General features: G+C 35.3%; 1 protein-coding gene and 1 long non-coding RNA gene across 4 annotated transcripts in view; one reads left to right on the top strand and one right to left on the bottom strand.

Moving 5' to 3' along the window:
- Nucleotides 1-2,052: 2,052 nt before the first annotated feature.
- Nucleotides 2,053-20,046, top strand: part of enox1 (ecto-NOX disulfide-thiol exchanger 1) — a 128,193-nt gene continuing 110,199 nt past the window's right edge. For all 3 annotated transcript variants that reach the window (XM_055214890.2, XM_055214888.2, XM_073854955.1), the window contains exon 1: nt 2,053-2,216. The gene's annotated coding sequence lies outside the window, so the exon portion shown is untranslated. The remainder of the gene's footprint in view (nt 2,217-20,046) is intronic.
- LOC141350240 (uncharacterized) lies at nt 2,192-3,593 on the bottom strand. The gene is made up of 2 exons (XR_012358261.1): nt 2,598-3,593; nt 2,192-2,347 (listed from the first exon to the last, which is right to left on the bottom strand). It is a non-coding gene; the product is annotated as an uncharacterized lncRNA (long non-coding RNA).

The raw sequence follows: 20,046 nt of genomic DNA, 5'->3' as shown, positions 1-20,046 counted from the left end.
TATTAAATCATGTGATTAATTATTTTCATTTGGATAGAATGACGTTATGTACGGAGTAAACAGGGCTCAAGCTTTATTGATTTGCAAGGCTAAGTAAAGTTTTGTTTTTAATCAAGTGGTTATTTATATCTAACTTAGTTTAAAACTGTAGGACTTTTGTTCTATCCTAAAAGTAAAAATAACACATAAAAGCACGCTGGCATATAGTACATTTAAGTGAAATATTTATAAAAGTAGAATTTAAAGAAACTGCTATTGAACTGACACCCACCCTATGACCTTAAATAACATCAGGTCTGGGTTATTAAATTGTACACATAATAACCTTTATTATAACCCATCATTGCTATATCACTTTATTTTCTGACAAAAACATGCAGTTTCTGTAAATCAGCTTTAAAATATTATGCATTGTGAATTGAAATTAAGTTGAACTGATTTCTTGTATTCAGATTGTGCCAGTTTATCACAGGTTATAAAGATATTTCTTATATTGTTACATGTCAGGACAAATATATTACACTTTTTAAAGGGGACATATCACGAAAATCTGACTTTTTTCATGTTTAAGTGCTATAATTGGGTCCTCGGTGCTTCTATCAACCTAGAAAATGTGAAAAAGAACAACCCAGTAACTTAGTTTTGGGAAATCATTCTCTGCAAGCATATGAAAAAATAGGTAATTAAAATGTGTCTCCCCTTGTGATGTCAGAAGGGGATAATACCGCCCCTTAATCTGCACTATCCAACCACAGCACTGTTAGGGCAAAGTTCAGCTCATTTGCATTTAAATGGACACACCCTAAAAGTGTACATTTTTGCTCACACCTAAAGTGGCAATTTTAACATGCTATAATAAATTATCTATATGGTATTTTGAGCTAAAACTCTACATACTTACTCTGGGACGTACACAAAAAGTTGTGATTTTACATCTTAAGTCTTGTGAAATGTCCCCTTTAAATTGGAATTTTCAACTCTCTGTTATTAGACTTTATGCTTTGTTTGTGGGGCACTTTTTGATCAGTTTATGCAGTACGTCAACAAAGGTACAAAGGTCGCATTAATCAACTGTAGGCATAATAGCCTGTACACTGTAAAAAAAAAACTTGGTCAAAAAAGTTTACATAACTTAAAAATTTAAGTTGAAATTGTCACATAAAAATATGTGTTGATTTGAAAAAATATTTTACAGTGTAAGCTGTTTGTATAGCTTATACACAAAACTTCTGCCTATTGTAAATATAAAATATAAATGCACTTAAAACATTAATATAATTTTAGTTGTTCATCAAACCAAACATCTTTATCTCTTGTTTTTCACATCCTAATGCTTTAATGACGAATCATAATGGGGATGATCATTTGATAGACTAACTAAAGCATTCTGCAAATACTGCGGTGTGTCTGTGGCCAACAGAGGGAGTACAATTACCAGATCATTTTGCGTGTACCCAGATTAGCTATGGTGCTCTGTATGTGATCTTAAAAATGCACAATGATATTTATATATAAATGCATGTGTTCTGACGTTGGCTATATTTCTCATAGATACAGATAGTGTGAGAATTACGCTTGGTGAATTATATACTAAATATTGTAGATTTTATAAGGTTACTCGTTTCACTATGCAAATGAATGCAAGAATCAAACAGCAGAAAATATTGATATTGAAATGTCATTTGGAAGTAGCATGTTTTATATATCCCTTATTAACATTGTATTGATTGGTATAATTAATTTTCTTTTAAAACCCACTTTTTGGCCAACAAAATAAACGCAGTGTTATGTTCGACGCGTTCGATCCATGAATCAATACTAATATTTTCCTCACTAAAATTAATTTTGCAAAGAACATTTAAAGTTGAATGCTTTTACTCGTATAACACTTTTTCAGTCGTGATTTTAAATTCTTCCCTATGCAGTCTTGGATTTTACATACAGTTTACACCTCGGTTTATAGACTATGTATATATTTAGCGGTTTTGCACCTCGTTCATCTGAAAGCAGTTCGCTGTGGTCTCGTGCACGCTGATCCGTGTCGCGCGCCTCTCAGTCTCTCGCAATAAGCGCGTGGAAACAGCAGCTGTGCCGTCAGATGCACCAGCACCGAAGAGCAGCGACGTGCAACATTTCGCCATTCAGCTCCGTTCACGTTTATTTTACGGGATTATACTGAATCACACAAAGGCTCGGAATAAGCTTTATGCAAGACGGTAAGTCGCTTCTTTTGATCTGTTGATGTTTCCTGTATTGGCTCCATTAGTCCGTCCCAGGCTTATAGTGCCTGCTAGTTTCTATTCTCCTCATTTCATCAGACTGAGCTGCTCCATCACAATGTTTCCCCCTATCGAAGCATCAATAACATTTACAGTCGGCACAACACATTTTACATACCCTCAATTTTATATGTATTTGTCTATTTTCAAACTCAAGGTGCGTGTCACTGACTGAATTATTGTATGTGTTGAAATACTTGTTGAGAATGTATAGATATTTTAAATTGAACGATAAACAGTTGTTTAACACAAATTAAACGTTGTATTGGGCTGATTTAAAGTTCACACTCAGAAAAATACTAAAAGAAAAACACAAACCTCAGGAAGGACATCACTTGGCGAGATACAAAGCGGGTTATTAAAGCGATAGACGTTCACAAACTAAGTTTCTCAGGTTAAGAGTCACATATACGCTTCCCTTTGGGAGCTGAAGTATTCATTGGCGTTACGGACAGTTTGGTGTCAGATGTTTGCTGTGCTGTATGTATGTGCTCTTTAGAAACAGCTTCTTGGCTGATGCCCTTGATAACGTGTCACCTGGGCAACCGTTTCAGCACCATGGAGAGAGTTCAGCTTGTTATAGGTCCACATTCTGAAGAAACAAAAGTTACTGCCATCTGTTTGATTACTCACTTTATTCAGTATCATATCTACTTCCTTTTTAAATTCGTGGCGAAGGCACGTTTTGTTTCATGTCGGTTGTGACGCTGATCTTATGCCAAAATTTTACAGTCTTTTAACATATGACCCGATGTTTTCAATCGTGTTTTTGTGTGCCTCATTACCATCTTCTGGTTTTTCCAATGACTACATGACAAACTATACAGTTGCTTTCTAATAAACACATTAGAACGATGTCATAATATCAGGAATCAGATATTCTTTGATCTTTTGGATACATTTGTTTATTGTTGCATGCTTTAACTTTCAGTACTCAAAGTGTTCTTATATTGAAAAAGACAACTTAGTTTAAAGCAAGCTTTGACAAGCTCTTTGATCATTCCAGTATGATCTAATAGTCGGTGCACATCACAAATAGTTTTGTGATTTCATCACAATGTAATGCAGGCTTTGCAAAAAGGTTGTTTTGGGTGAGAGTTTAAAACTGGATTGGACTCGACAACAAGCCCGCAGGTTTTGAGTATGTGCAGATGTATGTAGATAATTTAACATATAGAATCAAATTACTTTTATGTATTCATTTGTATGAAGAGGAAAATTGGACATCTTAAAGGAACAGCAGCAAAAATTATATGAGAATAAAACTAAATGATAACACTTTTATGAAAATGTATCGAAATGTAACTAAAATAAAAAATGGGTAACACTTTATTTTACGGTGTCTTTGTTACACATGCTACATGTAATTATTATAGTAATAACAGTTAATTATGCATAATTACATGCAACTAACCCTAAACCAAACCCTAATCCTAACCCCAACCCTATAGTAAGTACATGTTCTTAATGATTATTACTTAAATGTATAATTACACTGTAACAGTGATACCGTAAAATAAAGTGTGACCAAAAAATGCTATGGCCCAGTTGTTAACATATGCAGCTGTTTGTAACTAACCAAATAAGTGGTTTGATTTTTTTAGTTAAAGGATTAGTCCATTTTCTTAAAAGTACATATTTTCAATTTTTCTTGTCAAAAATGACAATTGTTTTGCTAGATAAGACCCTTATGCCTCGTTTGGGATTGTTTATAGTCCTTTGAAACTCAGTTGAAAAAAACTGTTAAGTGTTGCGTTAAGTATTAAGTGTTGGGCTCTATTAAAGTCCATTAAAATGAGAAAAATCCTGCAATGTTTTCCTCAAAAAACATAATTTCTTCTCGACTGAACAAAGAAAGACATCAACATTTTGGATGACATGGTGGTGAGTAAATTATCTGGATTTTTCTTTTAAGAAAATGGACTAATCCTTTAAGAATTTAAACAAAAGTCAAAACCTAGTGTTAAAACCTAACATTATCTTCTACTTTACTGTAAGATAACAAGGACTTGCACTGTAAGTCTATAAAACCAGTGTTTTAATAAAACACAGACCTCTGTATGTACATGATTTACCTTTTTGGGTCAGTAAAGACTTAAGATTCAAATAATGCGCACAGGTATTATTTCAAAAAAACAAAACAAAAAAAACCCCATTGCTAGTATGTTTTTCTGCACAGATGGCTTAGCAAAGTCACTGCAAAATTGAACAAATCCAAACTTACATAAATCAGACGATGCTGTCAAAACCCTAAAAAGAGCTGTAAAAAATAATGATATATAAAACACCGACTTTAAATTAATGCATGGCCAGTTATTTAGCATGATTTTTAATAAAAATATATGTATGTCATGGTAAAACGATTTGCGTGTTTTTCAGTACTGGTCACTGAGTTTAATTCACGGTTATCAGATATAAACATTCCCATCTGTTTGGACGTCATGGCAGATGAAAGCAATAAAACAAAGCGTTTCTTTGTGATGATTTAATAGCATTATGCCAATATTACAGTTTAGATTTGAAAGCCATTACAAAGCCTAAGAGAGCCCTGGAAACATACTTATATTGTTTACAAATGCAGTCATACTACATAAAAATGCCTTACTGATTTCTTCCCTCTCCAATGAAATTATCTGCAATTATTGAAACGGCATTTTAATGCGGTAATACTTTCCACGAGTTTCTGTTTTCTGTTGCGGGGTCTCACTTCTGACCGGTGTTTTTGCAAAAACCAATAGCGTTTTTTCCATCTTTCAAACAACTTCCAATTAGGCTGACTTGGCACACTGCAGATATATGGCACAATTTCTTTTACGGCCTGCTTTCTCATTAACTGTTACTGGTGGCTCTGCATGAACGCCCAAATAAAACATCAATTGTAAAGATTGACTGCAGAAAATTACAATCAACTGTTCCCTGTGCTGCATGTGGTTGATATATTCATAATAGCTCAGCTGTAGATGCAAAATTGCACTAGCTGTGTGCATGCATTCACTATATGTTCCACGTACACTTTATGTCATACATTCACTTACAGACATATGGCATGCTTTTCCTTGGCTAACCGCCATACCAGTATGTTGTCTATTATTAGAATGATAGCATTCTGTACTTTAACACACTTTTGTGGTTCCCATGAAAGAGGAGGCCGTAATTGGCCCAGTGTGCCATGTGAGAATAGCTTTGGTCACAGTTTTGCTGTGTGAAGCCACTGCATCTCATCGCATCTGAAAGCAGCAGATATAAAAGCATCCTTTGATGTTGGGCCATTTTTCTGGGATGGGTTCGGTGCCAATATAAGCTGCATTATCTTGTGGAGGGGGCTCTACAAGCCCCCAAGTAAAGCTTGGCATCAAATCAAGTATAATTTAGTTATATGGAAAAAAGCAAGCAGGATATGCAATTTGCTGTCTCTAAGATGTCTGAATAAATAAGCTTTTTAGGAATCCGGTGGGGTTTCAGGATCTCAGAGTACTTCATATTTCATACAGCATATACAAAAACAGAAGAAATAGACAAAATACACAAAGATATATTTGGGAGAGTTATGTATTAAAACTGTGCATTGTACATTTTAAAACTGTAAAAATAGTAATATGTATTTATTCACAAAATTGTCACACTGTCTCTGTGATTTACAGTTTTCTACATAGAATCATCCTAAAGATCATGCTGTTAAAATATAACCTTACTATCTTACGAAGTCAAAACTTAAAAAAGAAGGGCTGAATTTACTTGCATAATTAAGTTGTTTAAACTTCATGCTGCGTTTGTTTTACAGTGTAGTAATAGTGTATGATATATGAAATCATTAATATGCATAAACATGACTGTTAGTAAAGCATGAGGGCCACCCTATTACATCTCAATATCTTTTATATACACATAGCAACATTCTTTAATCACATTGTTACTTATTTACATGGTGGTAACAAGGTGTCGTCCCAAAATAGACTTGAACAGACGTGTCTTGTATGTGTCTTAAACCTCCTCTTGATTGTATTGCTTTTTAATGCGTCCTGAAGAACATTTAGACTTGGTGATCAGTGTGAATGCTCCTGTACTATCATACTACTAAACGCTGTGCAATGGGTGGAAATGAAGACTTGTTTTTCTTTTTAAAGAGTTGTTTACAATAATTAACCGTGAATGACTGTACTTGCCTTCTATTCAACGTGCTTTTGCTGTAATTACACATTTTAACTACTAAAGTTAATTGTCCATGTGCAGCTTTTACAGTGTTATTTAATTCACGCCTTTCCCTGATGGTTGTTGATTGCAGAGCGACAGGGTTTGTCTGGGTGTTAAAATGGACTATTCTTTGCACCTTTTCTACTGGAAAGTCAAGGTTTTGGTGTCTGTGCTGGAATCATTTCTTTTTGCTGGAGGGAGTGCACGGGACTTTAGTTATGTTACTTCGCCTTGAGAGGTGTGGTTGCTTAGTTTTTCACTGACAAAGGTGCTTGAGATAAGAAACAGACTCTCTGTCTTCCTATTACCAGCCTGTGGCAAAAGAGATTATCATTCACACACAAAAACCTTTGCCTACAAAAATACAGAGCCGACAGTCAGTGATGCAGAAGATTTGGAAATGGGAGTTTAATAGTTCGCAAAATTATATTTGAAAAAAATAATAATTTACTCACCCTCATGCCATTTCAGACCTGCATGACTTTCTTCAGTGCATTAAAAGAATGTTGATTCTAGAATTAGTTGTTATTTATATTGTTTACAGTACAATGTTGTTTTACATTCTGTCTAACATCTCCAAAAAATTTCACAAAAAATGTACCAAAGTGTCATAGGGGCAGTGCCCTTTAACAAGGTCCTAATATATAATCCAGGGGCTGGTTGCACCAGCTGTGCGTAAATTACAACGTAGCTTAGTTACGGGGCACTAAGTTACAACTTACGCACTACTAAATGTTTTTGCGTTGCACAATTAAACTTAGTTTAAACGTAACAATACGTTGTAACTAAATATTTATGGAACCCTTTGTCCATGAACAGTGGTCTGAATAAGATGTCAGCTGGATTAGATCACATCGATGAGCTCGTTATTGATTATGAAGGGCCGCAAGTTTGTCAACGAGTTTTTGTATTCTGTGTATCCATCAATTAAAATAAGATTAACATTTTCTTCCTGCTTATTTTCTCCTCCATGTGTGGGATAGATATTTTCAATTGAAAGTGTAATGTTTTGAGTTCGATAACGTTTGCTATAACGTCTTTTTTAATTTTTAGTTTAGGCCAGTCAAGAATGAGTTTGAAATGACGTACTGTTTTCTACAGACAATTTCCTGTTTACCTATTATAAGGCTTGTGATTGGGTTAAGAAAAAAAGATGTCATTCTATGCGACAACGCATTACTTTACAGAGAGCTTACGACCTACTAGCTACGTTCTGCCTTAAGAACAAATGGTGCAACCGAATAAAGTAAAAAGTTATCTATAAACTAGCTAGTAGGTACTAAGCCTCTAGTTTGGACTTTACGTCCCAGTTTTAGTAAGAACTTACGAACAACTGGTGCAACCCTACCCCGGACCATAAAACCAGTCATAAGTGGCACGGGTATATTTAAAGAGTTTGGTTTCAAAACGCAATAAATCTATTTTGACTAATTTGGGTAAAACATGTTTTCTATACCAAGAAAGTGACAAGATGTAAACCACTATTTTCTGTTACAAACGTTCACATAGCATCTTTAGGTTATAAGAACATTAAAAATTCAAATTTATAATTTGATTTTCAAAGATTTATTATAAAAACTGATTTTTTTTTTTTCAAAATGCTATAAATCTATTGAATCAATATATAAATGTGCGTTAATCTTTGCCATGCTATATTCATTTAGTTGACTAGTGGTATTCACTGATTACATTTTTTTAAAAAACATTAATGGCATTAATCAAAACCCTTACTTTGTAATATTAAGTACACTGTCATTGCTGCGGATACTTGGGACGTCATCGCTGAAATTTTTTGACAGCAATCAGCTGTAAAATGTTTTGGACCTGCTCGATTTTTGTTGAATTTGACTAAAATAATGGAAAGTTTTTCATAAGATACGCTGGGGTCAATGTGTTAGCATAACGGAAGCTTGATGCTGTCGTGTGAGAACAAACAACAGCCTGCATTTTTCCTTCGCTCGAGTGCCTCTCACGTAAATTGTTCAATTTTGATGGCTTACGTTTCTTCCCCGCTACAGAAAACCACCACGGAATGGTGCGGTGTGATTTGTGTATTGTGTTCTGCAAAGAAGGAGGAGTGGTGTTTATCGTGGTTTGGAAAAAAAGGAGAAAAGATGACAGAAAAACACGACGGATATCGGATTTTGCGTAAAATTAAGAAATTACTTTTTAATACTGACCTGATACAATACTGATTTTGGTGGTAACTCTTTTTTTTGTGTTTATCGCGTTTTGGAACCAAACTCTTTATTTGTAGCAATAACCAACAATGATATGGGTCAAAATTATGCCAAATTAGGATGTTAATAACTAAAGATCATGTTCCATGAAGATATTTTCTAAATTTCCTATCGTAAATATATTAAAAATATTTATTATTGGTAATACGTAATTGCTAAGGTCTTTATTTTTGGTGATCCTAACAAACCACAAATCAATGGAAAGCTTATTTATCTTAATTTTAAAAAATTACCCGTATGACTGGTTTTGTGGTCCAGGGTCACATATGTACTAGTATTTATGTATAGATATGTATACATTTGGCACTAATGTGTACCTTTGAGGTCCTATGCACTCTTTGGTATCAATATGTACCTTTGAGGTAATAATATGACCTCTTTGTGTACTTTTTGAAAGGGAATCACATAGTGACAGCAAGGGAGCATTTTGGACCATTTCTTTCTGACAGTGTAGTAGATAGAAAGTTCACTAATGTAGCCAGTCTTTACTTTTAGTATAAAAATGCTTTTAAATAATGTATATAGTCATAATCCATTCTGAGAACTATTTAAAAATCTTTACATGGCTAGACACAAGCTTACAATTTTTCTGCTCTTTGATAAATTCCCAGCTGTGTTTCATTTCACGGTATCAGCTTTTTCTCACGTGTTTCTGCTAACATGAGATTTTTGTGTCTTTTGTAAACTATTCTTACTGTGTAAGCGTTTCTGCGTCATCTCTTTCATCTGGTCACTCAATTAATTTATAGAGAATTGCTATAAAAAATCATGCTTAGCATAGATCTGCATCTACAATGGTGAGAAAATGAATTTTCTGAAAGCTTTGTGACACGATTGTTATTCTCTTGCTGTTGCGTTTCTATTTCCCCAGCTTCATTGTAATACAAAGTCCTCACTGCTTTTGTTATGGCAGCCAGTGTCCTGACCTTGCACTGCATCACTGGACATGCATAGATTGAGTAAGATAGCATCTTTCTCAAACATACAGCATTAGTTTGCTCTTGCCTTGTTTTACATCAGGTTTTTTTTTTCAATTCAATTCAATTTTATTTATGTAGCGCTTTTCACAATACTTATAAAAATACAGTAAAAGCACAGAAAAACGACAGATAGCACAACATAATACACAGTGGCGGTTCTAGACAAATTTCACTAGGGGGGCCAAGGAGGGGCCAGTGTTTTACCAGAGGGGCACATAAAAAAACTGCAAGAAATTATATTTAAAGATTATAGAGGCGGTTACAGGAATTAGTTTAAGACAGGACTAGGCCTTAGTTTAATTAGGAAATATAACTAGTTTTAACAAACATGCCTTAATACATTACTTGTGTGCATTTTGAAGCAAAACAAAGGGCACTGATGTATTTTAAGATATGGCATTGCAAGTTGTTTTCAGTTTGGACAGCTCTTATATTTATTTTAGTCTAGGACTAGTCTAATCCCTTTCCGGGAAACTGCCCCATAAACTTTATCTTACTTTACAATCATATAAATCTTTATTTAATACAAGAGTGAGTGCAGGTGCAAAAGGGGAGCTTGGCTCTTTTCTAAAGCCCCCCAACCGAAAATCATGCCAGCCTACTCAATAAACTTTATGAAATGCAAACTTTTACAAAGACATACGTTTGTTTTAGTTTACATATAAACACACATTGCTAGACAGTTAGGGACCACAATCTAATCAGTATTTAAAATAATATTTATTTTAAATTGTAAACATTTTTATATGACACATTTAATTATATTCCTCCAATTTTATGCACGTGTATGTAAGAGCATAATTACAGCGCTTTTTACAATGTGTAAACTTTAAAAAGTTAGCAAGATGTTGGTTTTGCCAGTTGTTGATGAGTAACAGCAGTGAATGATCACAACGCGCTTATGCAGCCATGTCACAGGAGAACAAGTGAACAGTGTCCCAATGAACCTGCATACACATTCTCAACATCGGAGAATTGGGAACGAATTGAGACACTCGCCGAGCAGCACCCAGCACCCGCAGCCTGCTACAGTGGTTGGGTGCGCCGCTCTAATTTGCCCGTTAAGAACGTTGTGCGTTGGATTAGTTCCGCTTTTGGCGCTCGCGTGTAAAATCAAAATAAATGTATACTTTTTTATTTGGTCAGCACGGGGTGGCCACTGGGGTGGCCAGGGACTTGTCTACAGAGGCACGGGCCACCCTTGGCCTCCGTGTAGAACCGCCACTGATAATACACCATAGCATAAGCAGTCAAATTTGCTGCGGCTATGACTCGACATTATAAGCGAGCGTATTACTAATGTAACGTCTAGAAGAGGAAGCTAAGCTAAGCCCAAGAAGGCTGCCTTCCCGGGGTAAAAAACCCCCTAGGAGAAAAAAAACCCGGGCTGTTTAGCGGAGGAAATTAAAAAAAGTCCTAGGAGGGAAAAACCCTTGGGAGATATATATGTATATACACACATATAAACGGATAAGGAGATTAAAGGCGGAGTCCATGATGTTTGAAAGCCAATGTTGATATTTGAAATCACCTAAACAAACACGCCCCTACCCCAATAGAATCTGGACCTTCTGTTGATAGACCCGCCCCACACATACGCAACCCGGCATTTGATTTGATTTGATTGGCTATAAGTGTGTTTTGGTAGTCGGCCCGTCTCCTTTACCAAAGCGTTTTTCAAACATCGTGGACTCCGCCTTTAAGCGGGTTCTGCCGGTGGTCATTGGTCAGGCATCGGCTGGACATCACGTTGAAGGACGACCAGTAGATTAGAGGTGTGCCGACTTTCACATCTACCGGAACTGGGTCTGTTTGTCTCATTGTCCTCGGGGTCGAGGACGAGACAGGGAGAGAAAAACAAAATCATATTAGCGTAGGGGCCGTTCACATGTAATGCAAGTGTCACACAGTGATGTGGTCTAAGGTTTTGAGTTTAATATACAACAGAATTAACCTGGCAGGAGATAATCTGGAAGATACGAAACAAAGTGAAAAGTGGCATCTTGTATTGATTTATGGGGAGTGAGAGAAGTAGAGAAGAATCATGAAGAAATAAATGAAAAGGAAAAATTACGTTCAATATGTGGTTGTACTGTATGTCAATGCTAGTCTTTACATTCACATTATTTTGGATTCATTTAAATACCTTATTTTTGTTTTCATTCCCACTGGTGTTTTAAACATTTTCCATGTTTGTGTTGTACAGTAAATGCTTATATACACACCAAATTACTGTAAAGCTTACTTGTTATTTCCACCAGGTTTACTTACAACATGCAGTGTGTTTTAGGTGTATATTACATATTATTAATGTTACAAAGACGTTTTTATGTTATTTAAATCAACCTGGCAGACATTTTATGAAAAGCTTTCTGTATGGACAGAAGAACAAAGATAAAGATCAGTTTTCAATTTTATCTGGATTATTGTGGATGTAACCTCAGTTTAAAAAACATTTCTGAGAGAGGCATCATCTGTATTTTTTGACTCTACATATTAGCTTGGACCAAAGATATTTTTTTAAATAAAGCATTGAGCCCTAAGAAGCCATGGTTTACCGCTAAGGACATTGTTTACATGATTATAAAAGGTGGAAGAGTTAAAAGGATGTTAATTGGTATGACGTGGAGCAGTTCCTAACAATGAAATCAATAAAGCCGTGGTTTATTGATTTGTTAAAACGATCATTCTTTAAACATGGCAAGCTTTTATAAAATAAACAATATCATAGCAAGAAATATGTAATGATGCTGCAAAATGGTATTCTTTCGCCAAACAATGAAGTTCATCAGGAACAATTCAACAAAGTGGTTGCCAAGCAACAGACAAAGTAACAAATGTAAACGGTGAAATAATACTGATGTAATGAAGTCACAGGTGTATGTTGTTTACAGCTTCAAACCAATCATAAACAAGATTCGGATGAATCGGTTTTACAATAATTTACAATGAATAATAATTTATGAGTGCATCAGATTTTTCCACAAATTAAAATGTATCTTGACAAACACTTTTAGGAGATTCTAAAGTCTTTAAATAACAGGAGCTGTAGTTATTGTCTAATGCCAACTTGATGGCTTCAGCAGAATGTAAACACAACAGAATGCTTTTCAATAAAATTGCAAAATATTTATTTGAAATGATTGTCTTTCTTTGTGTTCATAGCTTATAGGGCCCGTAAATGTACATCGTATGTGTATCTCTTGGCTCTGAAATCTTTGTTGATACTTGAGGTTATATATTACAGGGAGCCTCTATTGGCCTCAGCTGTGAAAGATCTTCTCAAACGGTGAAACGAAGGTCACGGACAGTGTTTCAGTCCAATGCACCTGGAGATAGTGTGTGCAAAGCCAAGGGTCTCATTTAAATATGTGATTATATATGCCAGGATTTCTATCCAGTTATTTCAGTGTTTTATTATCTAAAGGAATAATTTATCCTTGTCTCATTGCAAACATATGCTGTTATTTTTTCCATTGAACTCCAAAAGTAAATATTACAAAAAGAAAAATGCGTGTACCTTATCTCATACACAGAGAGTTTATTTTGGGGTGAAGTTAAAGTAGGACAGAATATCTTTACAATTTGTCTTGGAAAACGGTTTCAACAGATTTACACATTCTTTTATAAAAGGCCATTTACACAACGTTTTAACCAAAAACTGGAAACTTTTTTAAAGTTTTAGCTGACTGTTTACACGACAACAGCATTTTGGGGTCCTAAAAACACACATTTTTATAGATGTTTTTTAAAAGTGCAAGTTTTTGAAGATAATGGCGTCAAGGCTTTGAACCGGTTCACAAAACGAAAACGAAAACCAGAAACGTTTGATGTTTTGCAAGGAACATTTGTTTGATTATTGTGCAATACATACGTCAAATTCCAATTTTGCGTGCACATGATACGCAGTCCTTCCCGTTCATATGTATGGCGCATCTTTTTGTGTCGTTTTATGTATTGGTTTTTCATTTGTTTTCTGTTTTTTAAACCATTGTCGCTTGGGTTAGGGGTTAGATTTGGGTTTTGCTTTAGGATGTAATTTAATATAGGTTTCCCCATGTTTTGTCTATTTTAAAACCATTGTCGCTTGGAGTTGTGGTTAGAATTAGTGTTTGGGATGTCATTTTATGTTACAAAAACGTGCTCTTACCCCAATCCCAAGCGACAATAGTAAAAAAACTGAAATTAGAAACCAATAAATAAAACGACATGAAAAGATGCGCCATATAAGTAAACAGGAAGGATTGCGTATCATATGCACGCAAAATCGGAATTTGGTTTATGTATTGCACGATTTTCACACTGCGTGTTATTTGTACACAGTTGTTGAGAATGGGCTGGCCTTTCCATTGCACACTACATTCGGACACGACTGTCGGAGTTTGCCCCCTAGTGGCAGTCGTAATGAAATTTCAGTTTAATCGTAAATCCGGGTCAACATAGGAGAGAAGCTCAATCCAGCGCAAGAGCCTGCAATTTACGAATATATTTGAAGAGTTTCGTTGCAAAACGAGTTAAATCCATTTTTTTACATTTTTGTCAAAACATGTTTATTATTATGTTATCATGTTATTATTTTGTTTTATGGTGCTACTTAGCTGTATTTCTTAAGTTATGAAGGTTTTAAATCAAAACAAACCAACTGCAGTTGCATTGAAATTAATTTCACAACCAAAAAAACGCGATTTCTGAACAATTAAAAAAACGGTGGTTATCTCGTTTTGCAACGAAACTCTTCATTTATACACACTGAAATACATCACCGGTCAGCATGTCACATGCGGTGTAGTCGCCCAATGCATCCAAAGCTCAAATTGGATACAAAAGGACCAGCAGATGGCTAGCACTCCAAAAGCCCCTCTCCGACTCTCCTTACGGTTTATTGGCGTCATTTGTCATGTACAGTGGAAAGGTGGCTTTTAAGTAACCACGTTGATTTTAAATCAGACAAAGACGACCACTGGGCCAGATAAAGATGATTGGAGGACCTCCAGTTGACTAGGCCTGGTCCAAAACAACAATGGCCGCCTACAGGACCGTGTTTGTCCTATTCAAGATACTGAGTTTGTTATCGCGTCTCCAACAAAATGTCTTTTTTATGCTGCTGTATATAGTCTAGGGTCTCGTCATTTACCCAAACAAAATTGCTTGCTGCTTTTGCAGTCTTTATTGTTTGTATTTAGTGCTCTAGAAGAATTCGTAAGTGTGGAGGTGTGTAGTGTTTCTTTACAAAGTAAGATGGCTAACTACTGACCTGGCATGCATAATACAGCATTTTAAGCTGTTTTTGCTGATTCCTGTAAACGAGGATCGTTTTGACAACATTGTGGTATGTGCATAATTTTTTTCTAAAAAGCAAAAGAAACTTTTTAGATTTTAGTACAATCGGTTTCATGTAAACGTGCCCTTAGATTTAGCATATACTCTTCCCTGTATGTTGAACTCACGTGACACTACATGATTGCACTGATCCGACCATCTCTTCAAAGATGGCTTTCATCTGCACCGCTCTGTCCTGTTCAAGGACAAAGGCTTGTAATGTTGGGGGAGGGGAGACAATTGTGATATTGTGAGGATAATGGCTAGAGAAAGCACCGGACCACTACCACGTTTACACCTCAAGCCCAAATCCTACTCATATGGCGCCACAAAAGCTTTTAGCTACACAAGTAGATTTCACGCATCGCTGCAATCACAACACATCACGCAGAGCTATTCATTGTGCAAGCACGCGTTGATCTGACAGTATCCTTTATGTTTCTGATTGGTCAGTTTCATCTTTTAGGTCAACTACGATTTCCTAAATGTGAAATCTTAACGCACAGCTTTCTCTTGGTAACCCCACACCATCTTCTGCTGGGAGAGATCTTTGAATAGCCCACAATTCAAAAGCACCAAGCTCTACATTGGATGATTGGATTTCTTTAGACATTAATGGCCAGTAAGCTGAAATAATTTACTGGCTTACCTTCCTCTTCCAACTGGCTTGACTCGCCATGTGATCACAGGAGAATCTCTGGCCTCAGTAAACAGAGATGACCTTTTACATTGAACTTTCAAATGAAACAAAGTCAGGGCTGATTGTGTTTGAGAGAGCTACACCTCACGGTCAAAATCTCATCTCTGTGCTATTTCTCTCACCTAGATTGCTTTGGGAATAGATTTAAGCTGAAGAGGCCACAGAAATAACCAAAAAGAGCGAACAAAGTGAGTCATCTGTAGATTGAAGCTTTAGTCTTTCTCTCTCTATTATTGTGAGGGACAATTGCTGCGCTCTGAAGACAGGCGGTGGGGTTTGGCACACACACCGAATTGTCGCTCAGACATGAGGCTGCACACCGCATGACTTTAATCAGCCCATGTCATTGCTTGTCCTTTTATGACGTTGACACAGAGGTCAGGGATGTACAATAAATCCTTCATGTTAAATGTTTCTGTTAAGCTTGGGTGGTATAACAAAATCTTTTAACTCAATGTATAATTTTAGCCTGTACCACAGTAATATACAGTAAAATTATTTTACACTGAAAATTCAGTTTAATTTTATTTCAATTTAGCTTTATTTACAACAATTGTTGACAAAGGTGCTGTTCCTAATAATAAACTAACACTAAATACAACATGAATTACATGGCATCATCAGCAATTTGTAGCAATGTATTAATGCCTACTGTAAAAATGCAAGTGTTACTTGAAGCTGATACAGTAGATTTAAATTTATGTTATTTACTGGCAACAAAGTTAACTGAACATTAAACATTTACAAGTCTTTGTCTTTACAGAGTAAAACTAAAATAACAGCATCAAGCAAAGTATTCTGGTAAACAAAATCTGAAGAAAAAAAATGAAAAAGGTTGATGATGATTTCTGGTTCCCAGAGTGCTTTGCATGAGGCTGTTATTTTAGTTTTAGGGGGTGTGCACACCAAAGCTTTTACGCCGGCGCATGTTTTCAATTGTTTCCAATGAAAGCTCTGCATTTTTCAAATAAGCCAGCAGCTAGCGGTTTTCTGCCACGCTGAAAACCGGCACCCGCCGTTTTTTCTGCGCTCAGCGCTGACCGCCGAGAGTTGAAAATGTTCAACTTTGGATCAGTGGATCAGTAAAAATACTTCATTACTTTACTTAAGTACTTTTTTCGGGGATCTGTACTTTACTTGAGTATGTTTTATTTGCATCTACTTTTACCCTTACTCCACTACAATATTAAAGAAAAAGTTTACTTTTTACTCCGATACATTTCCCCATGCCCGCTCCAAGTATTTATTACACTGGCTCTCCAAACCAATTAAAAACTGGGTTTTCTTTTGAAAAAAAAAAAGAACGCACACAAGCTCTTTGCCAGCATATGCTCAGCACTCAGTTCGGCGAGCATTGCGAAGTGGAAGATGACCGCAGAAACAGGTGAAGGTTCAGCTCTTGCTGCCGTTCCCCTAACCTTTATATTGTGATATGCCTCAATGCAAATAATCAGACAAAAAATCAAGTGTTAAACAGTGTTTATTGTTCAGAGAACATGAACTGTACCTTTTTTTTTAATAATAAAAAAACCTCAGCATCACATATTGTTTTTAGATCACATTGTATTTTATAAAATAAATAAATAATGACTTAAACACTATATAGAGGACTTAAAACAGATATTTATTGACAGATAAATAAACACTTTACAGATCTTACCACTGCAGTTAGTCGCCAATCCGTTTTTAGATAAAATATCCAAAGTTTTTCTCCTTACATATTCTCTTCATAAGACGTGTCAAATCAATCGGAAATCAATAAAATACATTTTGTCCACACATATTTAAGTTAACGTTACTAAATGAAAAATTTGTATAAAATAATGTAATCTCTGAGATAAAAAGATTTTATTTACTTTAACAAATCTTACCACAGTTTATGCGCCTAACGTTAGCTATCTCCATTTCACATCAATCAAAAGCTTCTTTTAACATCATATTCTCCTCATATAGATGTTAAAAATGATCGAAAACCACTAAAATATATATTTGTTCTCTCATATTTAAGTTACTAAATGACGAAGAAAGAAAAGAAATCAGTAAAATAATGTTTGCTTCTGAGGTAAAATTAAACTAAGTTCACAAGCGCATGCTGGAGGAACAGAGTAGAGAAGCACGTGCTGGAGTAGTGGAGCGCGCACGAGTCCAGAGGTGTAAAGTACTCGAGTAAATGTACTTCGTTACTGTACTTAAGTATTTTTTGGGCTACTTTGTACTTGTACTGAGTATCAAAAATATAGGCAACTTTTACTCTCTACTCAATTACATTTTTGATTGGGTATTTGTACTCTTTACTCCACTACATTTGAAATGACACTTAACGTTACTCGCTACATTGTTTATTCGTCAAATAAAAACGAGACGAAAGTGTCAGAGGGTGATGATGGATAGAATCTGTGGTCGCGAGGTTACACGCACACACACAACTGAGGGACTTCATTTGGCGCTGCGCAGAGCAAACGTATGAAATCAAAGTACTGCGAGAGCGAATCAAATGCATATGGAGAAGTCTGATCTCGCGGTACTTTGATGTCAAACGCTGAATGGCTTGCGTTGAGCCACCGTAGCGGGACATCTGCGTGCTGCGAATGTCATAAACTGTAGAGAAAAGTTCGCGTCTGGTCTGAGAGAAGAGATAAAGAGCAAACATATGGATGCATATCACATTTGCTTCTGTCAAGGGACCCTTTGTTAAACATGTGATGCGGCAATCAAAACAAAAGTGATGCGCGATTGCAGGAGGGTCATCCCGCAACTCAAAGGCAAGCACAAATGTTTATATACTCTGACGCTACTGTATCAGCTAACCTGAGCAGGTTACATAACTTGATATAACTTACTATATAAGCCAAAATAAACCAGCGAGGTCCTGTACTGATTGCCCGAGTAACGTAAGTACATTATAAGATTGATAATAAGTGTACAATTTCACTGTCCTCACATTTAATCAAGTATGCTGTAATGTATTTACTGTAAAGAGCGATGCATGACGGAAGAAATGTAGTGCACTTAATGTGAGATAGTGGTGTTACGTACTACATGTGTTTACAAGTAATCTTTCAAATGAACAACTTCACGTTTTTAATATGCATTATCATATTTCTGTTAGTGTAATTTTAGTTTACAGGAATTTTTTAAATATTAAAATTATATCTTTTTTAGGATAGGCCTATATAAGAATATTTGGTAATGTTAACAAGATTTTAATAAAGTATTAGTAATTGTTGAAATTAACATTAACAAAGATGAATAAATGCTGTATAAGTGCAGTTCATTATTAGTTCATGTTGAGTAATGTAGCTAACTAATGTTAACTAATGAACCTTATTGTAAAGTGTTACCATATATTTATATCACAAAGTTAGGCTATATATTTTTCAGCATTGCGCATTCAAGTACACAATGACACTAGACTAAAATTAAATGGGTTTAAATTAAATTGAATGTAGATTTCTAGACTAAAATCTCATGGCATTTAGTTGAATAAAATTAGACTAAAACTAAATCAATTCAGATGACAAAAATATGACTTTGTTCTGCCAGGTCAAAATTTTGAGGAGTTTAATTTCTTTTCTATATTAGGAAATAAAACCTCATAAATAAACTTGTCTCTTTGTGTTGAGGACTAGTGCATCTTTGAGCCAACATTCAGTATGGGTAAAAATACTTGAGTACTTTTAAATTGGGTTACTTTAATACTTTTACTCAAGTCGTATTTAAATTGGTAACTTGTAACTTGTAGTGGAGTAATTTTTACAGTAAGGAATTTGTACTTTTACTCAAGTATGGCTTTCAGCTACTCTTTACACCTCTGCGCACGACTTGCGCACTAATAAAGAATACAAAGGATTTAATGATGTTTTCACGTGGGACTTATAAAAATAAAAACTAAAATAGCATACAGGGAACATTCTCTCTAGGTTATAAAAAAATAAACCTAAAAATAACATGCAGGGAATGAGCGTTCTCTCTAGGTTATAAAATTAAACCTAAAAATAACCTGCAGGGAACGTTCCCAGAACGTTCTTATTTGGTTCCCAAAATAACCAAAATGTGAACCGTATTTGAACATTAGGGGAAGTTATGTGTTTGCTTGGAAGCTAGTAAGCACAACTGGTTCTCCCTGCATGCTGCCAAAACAATTGATCTGCCTAATTATTGCTATACAGTTATTTATAATATTTTTTTTTTACTTTCAGTACTTAAGTACGTTTTAAATTGGATACTTTTGTACTTTTACTTAAGTGATGTTAGATTGGATGAATTTCTACTTTTACTGGAGTCATTTTTTATTTGGATATAAATACTTTTACTCAAGTATAACTTTTGAGTACTTT

This window comes from Misgurnus anguillicaudatus, chromosome 17 (assembly GCF_027580225.2).
Source record: "Misgurnus anguillicaudatus chromosome 17, ASM2758022v2, whole genome shotgun sequence".
Lineage (NCBI taxonomy): Eukaryota > Metazoa > Chordata > Actinopteri > Cypriniformes > Cobitidae > Misgurnus > Misgurnus anguillicaudatus.
Note: the sequence above shows the minus strand (reverse complement) of the source record. Positions and strands in the feature narration are given on the sequence as shown.